Genomic DNA, 18172 nt, shown 5'->3' with positions numbered 1-18172 from the left:
AAAGGATATGACGTGTGTACTGCCGGAAAAGTGAAAAATTCAGAAAACTACACTTCTAAAGAAATAGATGAATGCAGAAGAGTAGAATAATAATTGTAAGGTGTATTTATTATCTTCTCTTACAGGATAAATCTTGTACCTGAAGATATGTGTTTGTCTCTTTTTCGTATTGCTTTTTCGTTTTATTAAGTTTCAAATCACAACGATACCTATTGAGTGATGACGAATGTGAGTACATGTAGGTCGTACACTAATTGAGTCACCTTACACATTCTACCAGGTCTTGGTGTGCAAATTGCTAGTGAATTGAATAAAGAAGTGTTTACGTCAAAAACATGGGCATCATCTACATAGTCTCTTTTATAAAATTGCAAGAATAAGATCATAAAATATCGACAATAGTTTTCGGTTAATCACAACACTAATCATGGTTCAATGCTTTGACATATTGCGCCGACCATGCACTCGGCACTTGAAGCTCTTTGATGACATGTTTGAATACGCGCCTACGCGGTCACCCTCTCCGAGCTTTCGGCCCTTTGCCACAGAATATTATAATAGTTACCAACTTCGTACCTTTGCGTTGCAAAATGCTTTTCGACAAACCTTTAGATCTCAGTGACATAGCTTTGAATGAAGCTGAAAAGGTAGAAAAGATGAAAATGATGAGGTTATTCCAGCATACTTGTATGCTAAGCTAAGCTGTATGGCTTTTTATTACAGGCTTCTAATTATAGATTTTATTATTTATTTTGTAGGACTTATTTTGGTCATTTTGAATCTAGACTTTTAGGAGATACTACAGTAAGGAGCAAGTACCTACCTAGTACCGAGGTATGTTTGCGTATGTTCACAAGTACTATGTCCTATTTTTCTGTCTCGCGCTGAAAAATCGAGTTTCAGAACGTCAGTAGTTTCATTTTGCTAATTTTGCGTAGCGTGGGATAGCTTCTTAATAGCAAACTATAGATGACCGTGTCATGACAGGTTATAAAACTTTGCAAAAACCTAAAAATGATTTCCGGTAGTTTTGTTTGGTACCGCAATAAATTATGTGTTTCAGAATTTCATTGTCTTGGGTGCTATGTGGTGTATTTTATTTCTTAAGAACAAAGGCATAACAAATACAGTCGACGCATTATTGATTGTAAATCATACAAATATCCTTTAAAGGTACCCTGCACGTCCGTTATTACTTTTTCGCTTACTTTTTCGGGTTCCGTACCTCAAAAAGAAAAACGGAAACCTTATAGGATCACTTTGTTGTCTGTCTGTCTGTCCTTCTGTCGTGTCTGTCAAGAAAACCTATAGGGTACTTCCCGTTGACCTAGAATCATGAAATTTGGCATTAAGGTAGGTCTTATAGCACAGATATAGGAATAAATCCGAAAACCGTGAATTTGTGGTTACATCACAGAAAAAAATTAAAATACTGTGTTTCAATTTTCAAAATAATATAACTATACCAAGTGGGGTATCATAATATGAAAGGGCTTTATCTGTACATTCTAAAACAGATTTGATGCGTAAGTAATAGTATCTTATCCTATTATATATTCTCGGTAGGAAAGGCATTCCGAACCAGTAGTAGATGCTTTTGACGATTCAAAAGAACTTGTAAAAGTCTAATTGAATAAAAATATTTTGAATTTGAATTTGAATTTGAATTATCTTGCAAATGGAAAAAATACCCAAGTACAGAACCCTCGGTGTGCGAGACTGATTTGCACTTGGCTGGTTTATTTATTTATTTTATTGTTCCGCTTCAGTGGAGTGGAATTTCTGAAGTTTTATCTTAGTAGGGTTTCGGTATAGTTTCAGAGAAAACCTCAAGTTCAAGTTTCTGGACTGGTAGTTTTAGCTGTAATCATCTGATTGGTGGAACCTTCACTATGCGTTCGAGCGCATTGTGAGACCTCATAGGCTCATAGGATTGTGAATACGGGTATTAATTGCTTAAAACGCCCATAACACCGAAAAGTTAGAGGTGCGTGGTCGGACTGAATCCCGGATCCCCCAAACTAGGAGGCTGACATCTTAACCACTAGGTTATCACCGCTTTATATAAGTAGTACCTACACACTATTTTATGATACAATGAACACAACAATATACTTAATATCAGGTTGTTACCGTCGTATTGCAGCTTGCGAGGCGGGGCTTGAGCCGCCTGCGATTTTGTTTTCTTGTTTTCATGTAGAACGCAGTTGAAACTATACCAAAGTAATAAGTACCTATCTGAGACTTTACAGTTGATCATAAACAAAAAGAAAGGAATCGAGATGGCGGATTGCATATCAATCTTTACCCTGAGCGTACCTAATATAAATAGGTACCTAGGTAAGTTTATTTAGAGTTACCATTACAAATGCAATAAAAAATATAGCAATCACTAAATTAAAGAACGTCGAATTTTAGTTTTTGACTATTGCTTCAAAATACGTACGTCTTTCTGTAACGTTTGTTTCTTTAGTCGAAAAAATTAAAAAACATTCCTTACGATTCCTATACTACATGGGACTTGTGAGTCTTGTCCCATCACCCATGTTTAGGACGGCAAGATGCATGCTGGCATACAGAAGCTAAGGACACTATGATAGTAGGTACAGGAATAACTTACGATACTTAATGAATTGACATTAATGATGCGGCTACATTGAGATTAACGTCAATGGCCAACAACGCCTTAATTATCGCGATAATCAATGCGTTAAACTGAGTGACCACACTTGAACGGCTAACGTCTCATGCCAATTGCCAATTGAATTGGGGTTAAAATCTTCTAACGCCAAACGGCATTTGAATGCCGTTGTAATTGTACGAGTACGTTGATCTACGTTCGGCTATACGGCTACATCTACGTTCAACGGAAAACGCCTTTGAACATCGCGTTGTTGGCCGTTAATGTTATCGGGCCATAAGAAAAACTAACTAATAGGTACGTTCATTAATTGACATTGCTCTCAATTAAGTTGTTTTTGACCCCCGACCCAAAAAGAGGGGTGTTATAAGTTCGACGTGTGTATCTGTGTATCTGTCTGTGGCATCGTAACTCCTAAACTAATGAACCGATTTTAATTTAGTTTTTTTGTTTGAAAGGTGGCTTGATCGAGAGTGTTCATAGCTATAATCCAAGAAAATCAGTTCAGCCGTTTGAAAGTTATTAGCTCTTTTCTAGTTACTGTAACCTTCACATGTCGGGGGTGTTATAAATTTTTAATTTACACTTGTACAGTAACAAGTGTAAATTAAAAATTTATAAAACCCCCGACGATCCAAAGTATCTGACTTTTCCAAAACATCATTTTCAAATAAATAATTATGTATTTAGGCAACGTCCATCTTGACAGCTTGACATTTGTCTATTGACATAATATTATGAACCTAACGGTTATCTAACCTTCTTTTCTACAAGAAAACTAGAAAAGAGCTGATAACTCTTAAACGGCTGAACCAATTTTTTTAGATTATAGCTAAGAACACTCTCGATCAAGCCACCTTTCAAACAAAAAAAAACTAAATTAAAATCGGTTCATTCGTTTAGGCGCTACGATGCCACAGACAGATACACAGATACACAGATACACAGACACACAGATACACACGTCAAACTTATAACACCCCCTCTTTTTGGGTCGGGGGTTAATAAAAATAAACATAGTAGACATACACACGCAGTTTTACAAGATCTTTAGTATTCCTATAGCTACTACGACTCTTCGAAGTTCTAAATGTTCGGCCGCCGCGTCTGCGCGTACGCACGGTTCGCCGGCGGCAGCTCGTGGACTCCTGACTGCCTGGAGTCAGAATGCCCAATTAACTACAGGAGGCTGTTACTTAATACGCGTACAAAGCATAGGTAAAAAGTTAATTTTTTAATACCCGTGTAATGCAATGTCAGTGGTGCGTGCAATTTTGTAAGACAGAGAAACAGCTAAGTAAGTCTGTGTGTAAAATTATATTAATTTATTGTATCTTAGACCTTAGTAAGTAAGGCGTAGAGTACCCGAAGCTAGTACAACCTTACATACTAGAAATGTTGGATAGATGCGGGCTTTACTTTTAGAAAATCCATTATAATAATAGAATAAACTACAAGTTTATTAATTCGCTGTACTTAGCTAGTCTGCAAAATTGTAAAGACTTTGCCATTGTGCATTGTGGAGTCTACAACTCCTGAGGATTATCTGGTGCTCTAGAAGAGTTGTATGGTGTTGCGTTTTAGTGATGTGTTTTGTTTGCTTTCCTGCTTCTTTAGTTGGTAGTTCTTTTCTGATAAGAAAAAATCAATAAAACATTTAAGTATCTTGAATGAACAATACTTAAATAACATGTAGACCCTCTCTCTGACTGCAAGCTAAGGCAGTTCAAAGGTTCTACCTTATAGCCGTAAGCCGTACTAGTAGGCCTGTAAGGCAAAGTCGCAGGCAAACTACTAGTCATGAAATCTTTCGAAAGACAACCATAACCTTATTTCATGAAGAAAAGTACCATCACGAACGTGAATCGTGAACTGTGAGAGACTGTATGGGGGTAGAAATTTTTGGCATTCGTGCGTTTTCGGCTTAGCCTTAGGGTCGCAATTAGTTGATTTATCACTGGACTGTTCCCAGGGACGTGCGAACCACTGGCTACCTTCCCGGAATCGTGACATGCATGTATCACGCGTTATACAATGTTATGCAGAGGATGATATAAAAACGAACTGTTGTTATAAATAATGCAATAATTTGAAGAGAACAGAGCTAACGGTTTTTTCGCGGAAGAGGATAGCATCAATAAAACGTATCACAGCAATAGATATACCAACCTACTTTAACGGGCCGCCATTTTATAACCCCCGACCCAAAAAGAGGGGTGTTATAAGTTTGACGTGTGTATCTGTGTATCTGTCTGTGGCATCGTAGCTCCTAAACTAATGAACCGATTTTAATTTAGTTATTTTTGTTTGAAAGGTGGCTTGATCGAGAGTGTTCTTAGCTATAGGTACTTAATCCAAGAAAATCGGTTCGACCGTTTTAAGTTATCAGCTCTTTTAACCCCTGACCCAAAAAGAGGGGTGTTATAAGTTTGACGTGTGTATCTGTTTATCTGTGTATCTGTGTATCTGTGTATCTGTCTGTGGCATCGTAGCTCCTAAACTAATGAACCGATTTTAATTTAGATTTTTTTGTTTGAAAGGTGGCTTGATCGAGAGTGTTCTTAGCTGTAATCCAAGAAAATCGGTTCACCCGTTTGAAAGTTATCAGCTCTTTTCTAGTTTCTGTAACCTTCACCTGTCGGGGACGTTATAAATTTTTAATTTACGTCGAAGCAGTTCTTCTCGAAGGTTTCAAATATGCGTAAACCCCGCGTCGATATCTATGTTGTCTGTGTCTATTAGTTTGTTTATGTTAGGATGATTCACATACAAGCGTACGAATTTGTCTTCACTTTTTAAAACACAATCGTATGAGTTTTGCGCTTTTATTATATCTTTGGTTGGGAAATTATGCAAATTATTTGGACATTTTTAAATTTTATTGGGGACAGCTTCGGAAGACAAAGAACTGACTACTTATTCAGTACACAAATGCAGAAATTTATGCCACCATTCCACAGATGCATGATTTGCAAAATAATAAGATTAGGCTAACAAGTATTTGCCGTCCTATAGAAGGTCCTGTAAAGTGGTATACAGAGTGGTCCTGAAATAAAATGATCCTTTACATTTTATTAGAGCTGCAAACAGAATTTGAGCCCTCGTAACTTTCTAAATAAACTCCTACAGCTCGTTTCCTCGATAAGAACTAACAAAGCCGGTGTAAATTGCTATTTCCGGTCGGCCGCGCCATTTCCGCCAATAGAGCCTACTTCCGGCAGGTGGCGTCACTATTTAGTTTGCTCTCTGAACTTCCTGGGCGAGGAAAATTACGTTTAGCTGGAAATTGGTTGAAGTTTCCTATGGGAATTTTCTTTCTTTTTAGGCTAATTTAAACTTTATTGAATTGGTATAGTAAGCTATCACTATTCACTACCCATATTATAAATGCCAAAGTGTTACCTACCTATTGTACTTCAATCACGCCTTCTTAACCTATGGTAAATTATACCTCTAAGGGGGTTAAAAAGGGCATTAACGTTTGTAATTTTTCAAGTTAAGTATATCGTTTCGTCTTTCAGCTAAAAATGAATAGGTTAGGTAGGTACGGTTTCGGGATTTTTAAAAATTCACTTCTCATTGATTTTCGAAAATTCCACTCTAGCGAAGTCAGAGCAGGCCAGCTAGTTTTATACAAATGCTCGCCAGTACATCAAAGCTTGGTAAATTAAGTCATGAGATAAGATGTTTTCGCCCTTCAAAGCCAAAGTTAAGTGAGCGTAGCTAAACGTTACACGTAACTCCATTAGTTCGGCTTGGGGGTAGTTTAACGGAAAATTACTTTTGATGCATTTTTAAAAAAAGATCCCTAGTAGTTACGCCTAGGAGAATATTGTTTTTGTTTTTAGAAAATATGTCATTTTAAGAAAAAAATAATTGAATCTAATTAGCAGGATACTATAAAACGTGTTATTTTACGAATTGTTATTAAAAGTTCACAGTTTTGTGTTTTTAAAACTTAGTATTTACTTATTGAGTTTGATGAAAATTTAGTAGGTAAGTATGAAAGTACATAATATCTACCTCCATATAAGTAGGTAGATAGGTACTTACTAAGTACTTATGCCACAGCTTATGCGTAATCTTGTAAGTACTTACCAGATTCCGTTGAGAATCATACCGTTGGGAAATATACGATTAGGTATATTAACATCGTAAGTACATATATATATTTCATTAGCGTGACATTTCGAAGACCATTTCTAAAAGTTGAATTGAATACAAACTGCTTACTTATTCTATTCTAGGGTAGATAGTATTAGGCAAGTCTTACTTAGCTATTAGTTAGGTACTACTATAGTAGTAAGAATTAACTAATTAGTTAGTTAATTCTAATTAATTCCTACTTCATCAATCATTAGCTTTGTTTAGTTTACATATTTTGTATTTAGGTAGGTACATAGACGCGGTTATCATAGGGGTGTAGCTTTGAACTAACATTATCATCAAAACAAATACTGTACCTAATTCGAACTCTGGCATAGAATACTTCGTTACACGTTGAATTTTCATTTCTCTGTGTAACAGGCGTGGACAATCATCTTAATTCATGATCCATTTTATTGGGGACCCTACATCAAACTATAGTAAACCTTATCTCATACATCAAGAACTCATTTTATATAAAGGATAAGGCTCTTGCTATACTGGTTGCTCGAATGCATCATCAAGTGAACTTGGTGTCAATTTTATAGTTGTGATTGTACCTACTCTATTTATATGTCCATAGAGTGGATTTTAGTTTAACGAAGGGTGCTTTTCATTTAGTCGGGTAAATGCAAAACGGAGCAACTTCACGCTTATTTAGTCGCGTTACCCCGTAGTGTGATTGTGGGGTAATAAGCGAGGCAATGACGTTTAAGCCGTTGCCATGGTCACGAATGTGTTCGATCCAGATCGTTCCTTGTACAATTTCATAGTAAGTGTTATTGTCTTTATTTTGAAGTCTGTTCGATAAGTATCTGCACCTACGTATAACAAAAAATAGCCTCGAAAGCTCAACGGTTGAGAAGCGGATGAATTCCGAAAGGTCGGCGGTTCAAACCCCACCCGTTGTACTATTGTCGTATGCACTCCTGGCCCAAACTTTACGCTTAATTCGAGGGAAAAGGGGAGTATTAGCCATGAATATAGCATGGCTAATATTCTTTTAAAACAAAAAAAAAATTGATTAAAACGTTTCACCAACCATACACAAATCCTATCACCAATCCGCTATTTTTCTCTACATTCTACAGTTTTCATGTTGATCATGATGAATTAGGTATTTTATGGAAGGTAGGTAGGTACCTACTTTTTGTAACTTTTAAGAATGGTTCACTATTCAGTTTACATACCTACCTACCTACCTACTCATACTATACCTATACCTACTCATTTTTCGCTGCATGAACTGAAAAATATCTTTTTTCGTCTCTTGTTAATAAAAACGTGAATAGATCGATTAATTCAGCGCAACTAGACTATAGGTATTTGTGCAGCCTCGCGCTCTCCACAATGGCAGCCGACGAAAGGGAAAGGGTTAGTTACCCTTTGTGGACCACAGAGCGACTAATATTTCATACAGGTCACGCAAAAGCCAAAAGATATTGTTTCCGGAAAAAAGTGAAATCTATTTTAGCTTAGTTTTGACCGAGTCTCCTTTATATAAAATAGATATTTTATTCCAATCCAAGAAACAACAAACGCCAAATCGCATTTTAAGTTAAGTAGATTTTCGACGTATATTTTAGTTTTTTTATTATATAGGTAAGTAGGTAGGTATCTGCTGATTGCTGATACCAAAACCACAACACCCATCTCTCTTTGGTAGAAGTAGTAAATGTGAATCGGACATTTCTGCTAGTTAATTACTTCTATGGTTTGCAGAACGTACTACATCAATAGGTAACCCTCCCTTTGTAAGATCAATAGAGGATTAAATAACAATAATAATTTTCGTTTGCCTAGCAATGGGTTTTAATAATCGCTTCTTTGTTGTTCTATCACGGAGTAGAAGGAAGCGAAAAAAAATCAGCACGATGTAAGCATGCTGTAAGCTTATATTTTGCTTTAAACTGAAAATTTGTTGATACTTCATTTAAGAGGGCTCTCTCCGTCACTCGTTTCATACAATCGTAGTTCCAATTTCATTTGAATACTAAGCAACCAAAGTCCATGAATTTGCAGACATATTCTAGACACTAATATCTATGTCTGTGGTTTTCCAGATTTCTGTTAAAATATTCGGTTTCAAAGTTACGCGGTCTTAAAAAATTTCATACAAATCTTTGAGCCCCTGTAATTTTAAAACTACTTACATATTTTTAGAAAAATCTAAAACACCACAGACACAGATATTAGTTTCTAGGATAATATGTCTGCAAAATTTCATGGATTTTGGTTACTTAATATTCAAATGAAATTGGAACTACGACTGTATGAAACGAGTGACGGAGAGAGCCCTGTTAACTGTTTTCTTTTCTACAACAAGAGTTGTTTATTTATGTACCTAAGTACATAAATAATTAAGTACCTCTATCTAAAGCATGATCTTAGCTAGTGGGTATATTTAGGTACCTAAATCAATTTCCGCCAGGGTCCTTATTTATATCAGAATGCATAAGAAAGACAATCAGTTTGTTAGTTATGATTCTGGAGTGGTCTTGATCCTGCGGTTGCCATACAGTACGACGCAGCCCGCGGCGAGCGTCCCGCCACGGTAATGACGCTGCGCACTGACCGGCAGTTGAGGACTGTATACAGGATGCTCTGTATTTACAATATACCATAGGAAGAGACAGTAGATTAGATATGATTCTGGATCGGTCTTGATCCTGCGGTTGCCATACAGTACGACGCAGCCCGCGGCGAGCGTCCCGCCACGGTAATGACGCTGCGCACTGACCGGCAGTTGAGGACTGTATACAGGATGCTCTGTATTTACAATATACCATAGGAAGAGACAGTAGATTAGATATGATTCTGGATCGGTCTTGATCCTGCGGTTGCCATACAGTACGACGCAGCCCGCGGCGAGCGTCCCGCCACGGTTATGACGCTGCGCACTGACCGGCAGTTGAGGACTGTATACAGGGTGCTCTGTATTTACAATATACCATACGATGAAACAGTAGGTTAGATATGATTCTGGATCGGTCTTCTTCCTGCGGTTGCCATACACTACGATGCAGACCGCGACGAGCGTCCCGCCACGGTAATGACGGTTGAGGGATGTATACAGGATGCTCTGTATTTACAATATACTTACCACAAGAAGAGACAGTATGTTACTTATGATTCTAGAGCGGTCTTGATCCTGCGGTTGCCACAGTACGACCCAGCCCGCAGCGTCCGTTCAGCTCACCGTAATGACGCTGTGCACTGACCGGCAATCGAGCACCACATACTTATAGGATGCTCTGTATTTATAATAAATACCATAGGAAGAGACTATAGACTTAGGATATTCTTTGTACTTGACACCTACATCCTGTATAAACGCATTGGAGCGCATTACATATGCGCGGCATAATAAATGTATCCGCTTAATTATTATTTTGAAAATATCCGCGCCCGCGGCTCCCGGCCACGACGCCCAATAAGAACATAACCCGATGCACAATATTATCTGCCGCCGCGGGGCTCGCGAGACAAGTGGATGGTAGGAAACGATGGCCTTCGTGCCGGCTTGCTCCCTGGTCAGGCACGACGAGTCGCGTTAGCGGCACGCCAGGGTGTCATAAAGCACATGCACAATGTAAGTAACTGTTTCGACGATAAGTATCCCTCGCGCAGCGGTGGACGCTGATGGTGAGTGGTCTTATAAACGTCGCAGGATTCGCAGGTATATTGTTAAATCCGTGATATAACAATCTCACTAGTGATATTATAATTAAACGGTAGTACACAAGTGAGAGGTCCCGGCAGGGACAGTTGGGAATTTAAAATGTCTGAATTGTCTCCTGTAGCTCTCTTTCAATTGTAAAGCTGTTTTCAAAGGTGTGCGAAGTCTCCCAACCCGCACTTGCTAACGTGATAGACTAACGGCCAATCCCTTCTCACTCTGAGAGGAGACCTTGTGCTCTACCAGTAAGTACTAGTGAGCCGGTGATGGGTTGATTATAATGAAATTGTCTCAGATCTGGTCTGGTGGAAGACTTCAGCTGTGCAAATTCGTGCTGCTAAGCATTTAGCGTTCTGGTTCCTATGATGCCGCGTAGAAATCGGAGACTGCAAGTAAGCTCCCTTCCATCTACTGCATCATAACTTAACACTAGATGAGTTGCAATCAAGGGCTAACTTGTATGGGAATAAAAAAATAGTATGAAGCACGTTATAAGTAGGTAGGTACATCTACAGAGATTATCACGCGTCGGGTGTGACGTCTCGTTACAAACGTAGCGACGGCGGCGAAGTGCCGCTGCCGTCACGCGTTGTGTTCAGCCAGGGCTTTAATTTTATAACGTTTTGCGTATAATGCAACCGCCTGTAAGAAGAAAGCAGGTTGAAATAATATCATTTCTAATTCCTAATGACCAAAAACATTCTCGAATTTCGATTTTACAGTAAACGAGACGGCAATAAGAATGCGAAAATGATTCAAAAATAGTTTTGTTCAATTATTTCATAGTTGAAAGCCTTTCTTATAACGCCATTTTTATAACGTTCCGCATAAAAATTGTATGACCATCCCATTTTACTTCATCTAAGTAGGTAGATACCTATAGGTAGTTCTCCGGCTGTGTTTGTTGTGAGCTTCTTCCCAGAACAGGGCGCGTTAGGAACCCTCGTAGCTTTAGTTTTAAGTTTTCGCAATTATGTAATTGTCATCATTATGTACATCATTATCTTATAAATTCCAAAATTGACAATCAAAAAGTGTACAATGTTACCTAATATTGAGTTTGAGTAGTCTGTCTAGGTAGGTGAGGTACCTACTTACCCATGTACCTACCTACGAGTAGGTATGGCGGTTCGGTAAAACAAGAAAAGAAAGAAGGAAGAGCAAAAAACAAGAATGTCTAGAAACATGCCTAATATTCCTAAAAAAAGAAACAATGAAGAACACGTAAAATAACTAAGACGCGAGTTTCAAATTGTAAGTAAGAGTAGGCGCCTGGCGCACTGTTTGTTTGAGATGGAGTTTTTCATAACGGCCTTCTTGGCTTTGGAATTGTGTGGATGTTCCTTAAAACCACATTGTACAAACAATCGTTTGTAATACTTTGTGTTATACTTTTTACGTGCTATGCAAGAAGGGCTTTTGCAATTACTTTTGTAATAATGCCCGTTTCTTATGGCTTACACTCTACTTTATCCTTGGATAGTCTAACAAGAACCTCTTCGAAATCCTGATAACCATTTTTTTTGCAGTTTTTCAACAATCATACAAACTATAGGTAAAATTTAATATAGGTTTTGATTAAGTAGGTATACGTACGCCTATCTGCCTCGGTATAGGTACCTCGGTTTAAAAATCGATCCATTTGCTTTGTTTCTATTTTTAAGGCCCAATTAATTTTCCACATATTTTCTATGAAGTTCATGTAAAAGTGTAATGGCGGGAAGTGGCTGGATGAGGAAGGCTGAGGACCGGCGTGTGGTGGCGCTCTATAGGGAAAGCCTATTGTTCAACAATGGACATCCACAGGCTGATGATGATGATCATGTAAGAGTGAGTACTTAAGTAACAGTTTTGTTGATAGGTACGTTACTCGTACCTACCTATCTGGTTCTCTTACGGATCTTTTCATTGCTTATTTGTTTACGTAGAGAAACTCCAAGTAGGTATAGCTTTCTTATGGAGGCCCTTATAGTTAGCAACCATGACATTGGATCCATAGACCCGTGTCTTAGTCTTAGATCTTATGTCATACAATTACTTATTAGGTAAGTAGGTATTATGTACCTATGTGTATTTTAATAAAAATAAAATAATTGCGTCGGTTGTTCCACATGCATCTCACCCTAATTTTTCCCTAAAAATAAACTCGTAGCAAAGTTTCAGGAAAAATAATTACAAGAAGGACTCTTTCACCGCAGGTCGTTCCCTTTGTGGGGGACTTCTTAAATAATTACACTTCACCCCCCAAAACATTTACCTAACAAGATTACAGGGAATTACCTTTTGGCTTTTCTCATTATGGGTCTTATTTATTTTGCTTATTAGTCGGAACATTGGGATTTGCGTTGTTTTTGTTTTTTTTGTGAATTATTATTTTTTTGCTTTTTCTCAACTGTTTGCGACGCGAGGACACGACGACCGCGAACGTAGCGATTCTTTTCTTTGATAGATACCTACCTACCTATTTCGTGTTTTTAACCCCCGACTCAAAAAGAGGGGTGTTATAAGTTTAACGTGTGTATCTGTGTGTCTGTGTATCTGTCTGTGGCTTCGTAGCTCCTAAAGTAATGAACCGATTTTAATTTAGTTTTTTTTTTGTTTGAAAGGTGGCTTGATCGAGAGTGTTCTTAGCTATAATCCAAGAAAATCGGTTCAGTCGTTTGAAAGTTATCAGCTCTTTTAGGTCTTTTCTAGTTACCTACTGTAACCTTCACTTGTCGGGGGTGTTATAAATTTTTAATTTACACTTGTCAGATATAAAAATATAATCGTACCGACATCGTACCTACTTAATATCTACCTACGTAGGTTTCAATTCGCACTCTGCCTATATTATAATTTTTGAACTACTTAATTCCGATTGCAAACATCCATATTTCAGTAAGATAAGTAGGTAGATTATTTATCCAGTACTTAAGTATCTCTAAATGTTTCTATGTAGGTCTATAGGTACCTACCTACTTGCCTACTTAGATATCTACGAAGATACTAAGTAGGTAAGTAGATACTTACATAGATATACCTATATCTATGTATCCTCAAATATAAAGGGACCTAAGCTGTACACTCGCTTAAAGTTTTCCTCTGTTCGGGCTCTCAGAAAATAGGGAAGAGTGTCTGTGTATGTGTCTGTGTGTGTGTGTGTGTGTTGCGTGTTTGTGCGTGTGCCTGTGTGCCTCGAGCGACGCAAGACGGCGCCCTCGGTGTCGCCGCCGGGGATCTACGAGGAGAAGTAGGCAAGTGATATTTCTGAACAAAATCATACTGTGACTTAGCAGAATATTCGATTTTCATTTTTTATCTACCTACATCGGTGGATGCGGCTTTAGCAAATCACTCGACAATACCTACTATTATTGCCTATTTACCTAGCAGGTTAGGTAGCTATGGCAGAAACTAACCACGACTGAATCCTTCCACAAGATCATTTAGGTAGGTATAATCTGAATTTCAAAATTGAAATTATGTATTCCCATACTGAGTCAACCGGGAAACGAACTCGGTACCTCTCACTTCAAGAACACGACGCTCTCGACGGCACCACTCGTTAAAAGATGAGCCTTTTGCCCAAATTCTTACACTTCCCTTAAATTCTCTATGGATTGGAGTCACAGCATAATATCTTGCGTACATACCTAAGTTTGGACAATATTAGGTACATTACTATTGTTATTATTAAATGTGACAGTGTGATTATGTTCAACATTGCTAGTAAAACTTCGGACTGGCGCGGCAATGTTGCAAAATCGAACTTTCCATAGGTGTAGAGTCAAACTATGCGCAGAATACTATAGTCTGTGCAAACTGCGAATCTAAATAAAGTTATTTTTTATTAGTTTCCGTAGCCGAAAGGTAAATAAGCTGAGCCCTATTAATGTCACTCTGCTGTGTGTCTGTTTGTCCGTCTGTCTGTCTGTCCGCGTGTCACAGGTCTCTAGCTCGTAGACTAAATGAGTTACAAACCTGAAATTTTGGAAGGTATTTGGTGCAGAACGTTGACTCAAAACCAAATACTTATTGGATTAGAAATTATTTTTCAGGGGTGCTAATAATAATAATAATTTTTCTTACTCTAGCATGTGGGGTATCATTATTTAGAGCTCATTGTGGTAGAGAACGAATATATTTTTTCTTTTGTTTTTTCTGAAAAAATAAGGAAATGGGGTGCCGTCAAAATTGACAATTTTAGACTATTTTTGTGGCGGGGGCTACTTATATCAAAAACTCGTAAGCTAGGTACCTATAGCTATAGATGCTTCCGTCAGTCACATATTTAATAAGGTAAGTAAGTAAGTATAGGTAAGTAGGCACATTAGATATAAAACATTAGTAGATAGTTACCTATCTATTCAACAAATTTATCGAACTAAGTAAAGATGTGGGTAGATAGATCTTGCTTGATTGCTTTCATAAGGTTTTTCCAACGTAAATAACCATGTAATAAAAACAAGAAAGTAGACTGAAAACACAATATTATGAAAACTGAAAAGTGTATTAAAGTTTTTCTATTTCAGGATTAGATACGTCTTTTTTCCTGAAGCTCGTCATCGTTTACAGTAGACATAGGGCGGGCTACTGTTCACAGCCCGCGGCCTTCCTGACCAATCACAGCGCTCCGAGCTATATCACCATCCCTTTCATATACAATAATTTCCTTATAACGTCATCTCCTTTCCTCCCCACGGCGAAAATCCTAGCAATAATCACTTAACATAGCACTTTTAGCTCTACAACAAAATTGTATAAGGTATACTTTTACGTACAGCGATCGTAGTCGCTTCAGGCGTTCCGTGTCGCGACATTGTTTATTTGATATCGAGCGTCAGCGACGATTTTCAAGTTCAGATTTCCCTTTCAAATGATTGTGAACCTTATTCTTTTCCACATTAAATCTAACACGGTGAACCGTTTTGACGAATCGTATTTACGTGTGCAATGCTGGCATTTTCATTGTTACACTTCAGAACAGCGAGCGGCCAGGGTAGAAACGACTTTATTACATTCCAACAAGGTAGGTTTTAATCCACGGTTTTGGCAGTTACGTGGTTTTAGAAGGGTGTAGTTACATCGCTTCAGGCAAAAGCTATTTGCGATGACAATTTTGCGAGAGTCGGACGAAAATATGCCTTTTATTCCGAACTAGAATCGGGATTAAAGTGCTAAAACGGAATTGCTGTCAGAGGGCTTTGTCGAAATTTGTTAACGACACCTATCTCGGTCGCTAGTACGAGCTTTATCGCTTTCAAATTATTTACGTTGCAGGAATTTTCTCGAATTTTATTTATTTTAGAAAACCTAAATCCACATCTACGAAGCTCCGGGCATCATTTACTCGTAGGTAGGTAAGTAGGTACTTCTTACCAAATAGCTTGCATCTTGGAGAAGGACTAAGTCTACTTTTTATCTAAAACTAAATTCACGTGGACGAAATTATAGTGGGCAACATTTATTAACCAATAAGTTTGTAGGTACTTACCTAATAAGTAGGCACCACCATATTTTAATTACGAGTACCTAGGTAAGTAGGTACCTAAGTAGGTATACAATACACACCTAGGTACCTACCTAACATTTCCAGAGTGAATAATAACTTAGCTAAGGAAAGGTTATACTTACTTACCTAAATATTAGGATTAACATGAACCATATTATAATCAAAGACAAAGAACAAAAAACAACCGAAAAAATCTCCAGGGAATTTCGGCGAAAAACGAAAATTAATAAAACTGTCAGTGCGGAAAGAGACTTTTTAAATAACATTTCCTTCATTATACGTAACTTTTGGCCTTTAAAGTAAAGATAATAAAGGATATTTTCGTTTGTTTATCCCATTGTTTCTTCGGGAATGTTACGTTTCTATTAAGAATCCCGGCAAACAATCTCCCCTAAGAAATTCAAAAAATGTAATTTGAAATAACAACGCGGTTTGATTTTCCTTCCCTTTGTAGGTACCTCCCGCGTTGAATGTATAATGTATTTCTAATGTACCTACCTATTCGGCTATGTTTTTATTATACTACATATCTACTTACCTAGGTAGGTATATTGTCAGATTTGGCCATATTGTAGGCAAAATGGCCTTGCTTAAAAGATTTTCCTGTACTAACTTACTAAATACTTATGGATTAAATAAAATGCACCAATATACCTACCTATCTATACCCAAATTACCCAGGCCTAAATAATTATACCTAGATACTAAGTGTGTAGGTACGTACTTAGGTAGGTAGTTACTCAATACCTTTTCACGTTTTCAATCACGACCTGCGCTCTCTTTCTAAATAAATAATTTATCTTTACTTATTTAACAAAACGTAGTGTTGACAAGTAGTGTGAGGCCCTGTTGTTGTCTTAATATTGCTTTTTTTTCTTTTTTGCTATCTACTATGTAAGTATTTATCCTCTGACATGCTTTGTGAGTCCCATCAAATAATCCTAGCTATTCTTTACCTCTATCGTCTACCTACTTAGATTTTAGAAGGTACTTAAGTAGGTAAAGAAACGAAATTGAACTGTGAAATCGCAATCCATGTGGGATTCACCTGTTTTCTTTGCAGAAATACAAAATCTCTTGCAGTGTGACTAATTTCTTGTGAAATCTGTGCATGGTTTTTTAAAATCTCTAATCCATTTTATTGATTTTTACGTTTTATAAATATCGACAAAAAATGTTCCTAGATAGGTACAAGAGAAATAGATTGGTCCTACTATACCATTTAGGTAATCTATCATGAGCTTTATCGCCTACCTAGGTATAGGTATCTATTTTTAACCCCCGACCCAAAAAGAGGGGTGTTATAAGTTTGACGTGTGTATCTGTGTGTTTGTGTATCTGTATCTGGCATCGTAGCTCCTAAACTAATGAACCGATTTTAATTTAATTTTTTTGTTTGTTTGAAAGGTGGCTTGACCGAGAGTGTTCTTAGCTATAATCCAAGAAAATCGGTTCAGGCGTTTGAAAGTTATCAGCTCTTTTCTAGTTACGGCTGTAAACTTCACTCGTCGGGGGTGTTATAAATTTTCAATTTACACTTGTTATACTTGTTATATGTATTAGTATAAATTGGTATGGGTTTAATAAAAACTGCCATAGATACCCCTTCCAAGTTTGTCTGCTTACTGTGGCTATAGGTATTATCTTAGACTGCATCATCAACAAGAGCTAACTTAAAATTCTGAGAGGAGACCCGTGCGTAGGTTGATGATGGTAATGTTGACGATATTCCAACCACAGAAATAATTATAGGCGTAACATTATGCAACTCAAATGCAGGTAACCATTTCTAGTGCCAATTACCTACCTATACCTACTTACTTAACCGAACAGTTCTGCAGTTAAAATACATAACTTTTTATAGCACTTGAGCATATTCGTCCCCATTTTTCAAAATGACAGTAAAGAGTGCCGTATGTGCTCGCGCTCTTCACACTGGCCGGACGTTAAATTATTCAGGCGTCATTAGCCGAGCTTTGCGCCTGCACTCATTGTTCTCGCGATCTTTTCACGGCTTGAATACGGTTTGTGTGCTCATGCATGTCTCTTCAAAGATATGCGTCACGTCTAAGCTTAAGATGGCGCGTGATACTTACCTAGTTGTTTATCTATAAAACCGACTTCAAAAACCAAAAACACTAAAAAGTAGAAAATAATTTTTGTTTAGCTACACATGTAATGTACCTAGGTATGAAGTCGAGCGAGCATATTA

Source organism: Maniola jurtina, chromosome 5, assembly GCF_905333055.1.
Source record: "Maniola jurtina chromosome 5, ilManJurt1.1, whole genome shotgun sequence".
Classification (NCBI taxonomy): Eukaryota; Metazoa; Arthropoda; class Insecta; order Lepidoptera; family Nymphalidae; genus Maniola; species Maniola jurtina.
The sequence above is the reverse complement of the archived record's forward strand: the minus strand, read 5'-3'. Positions refer to the sequence as shown.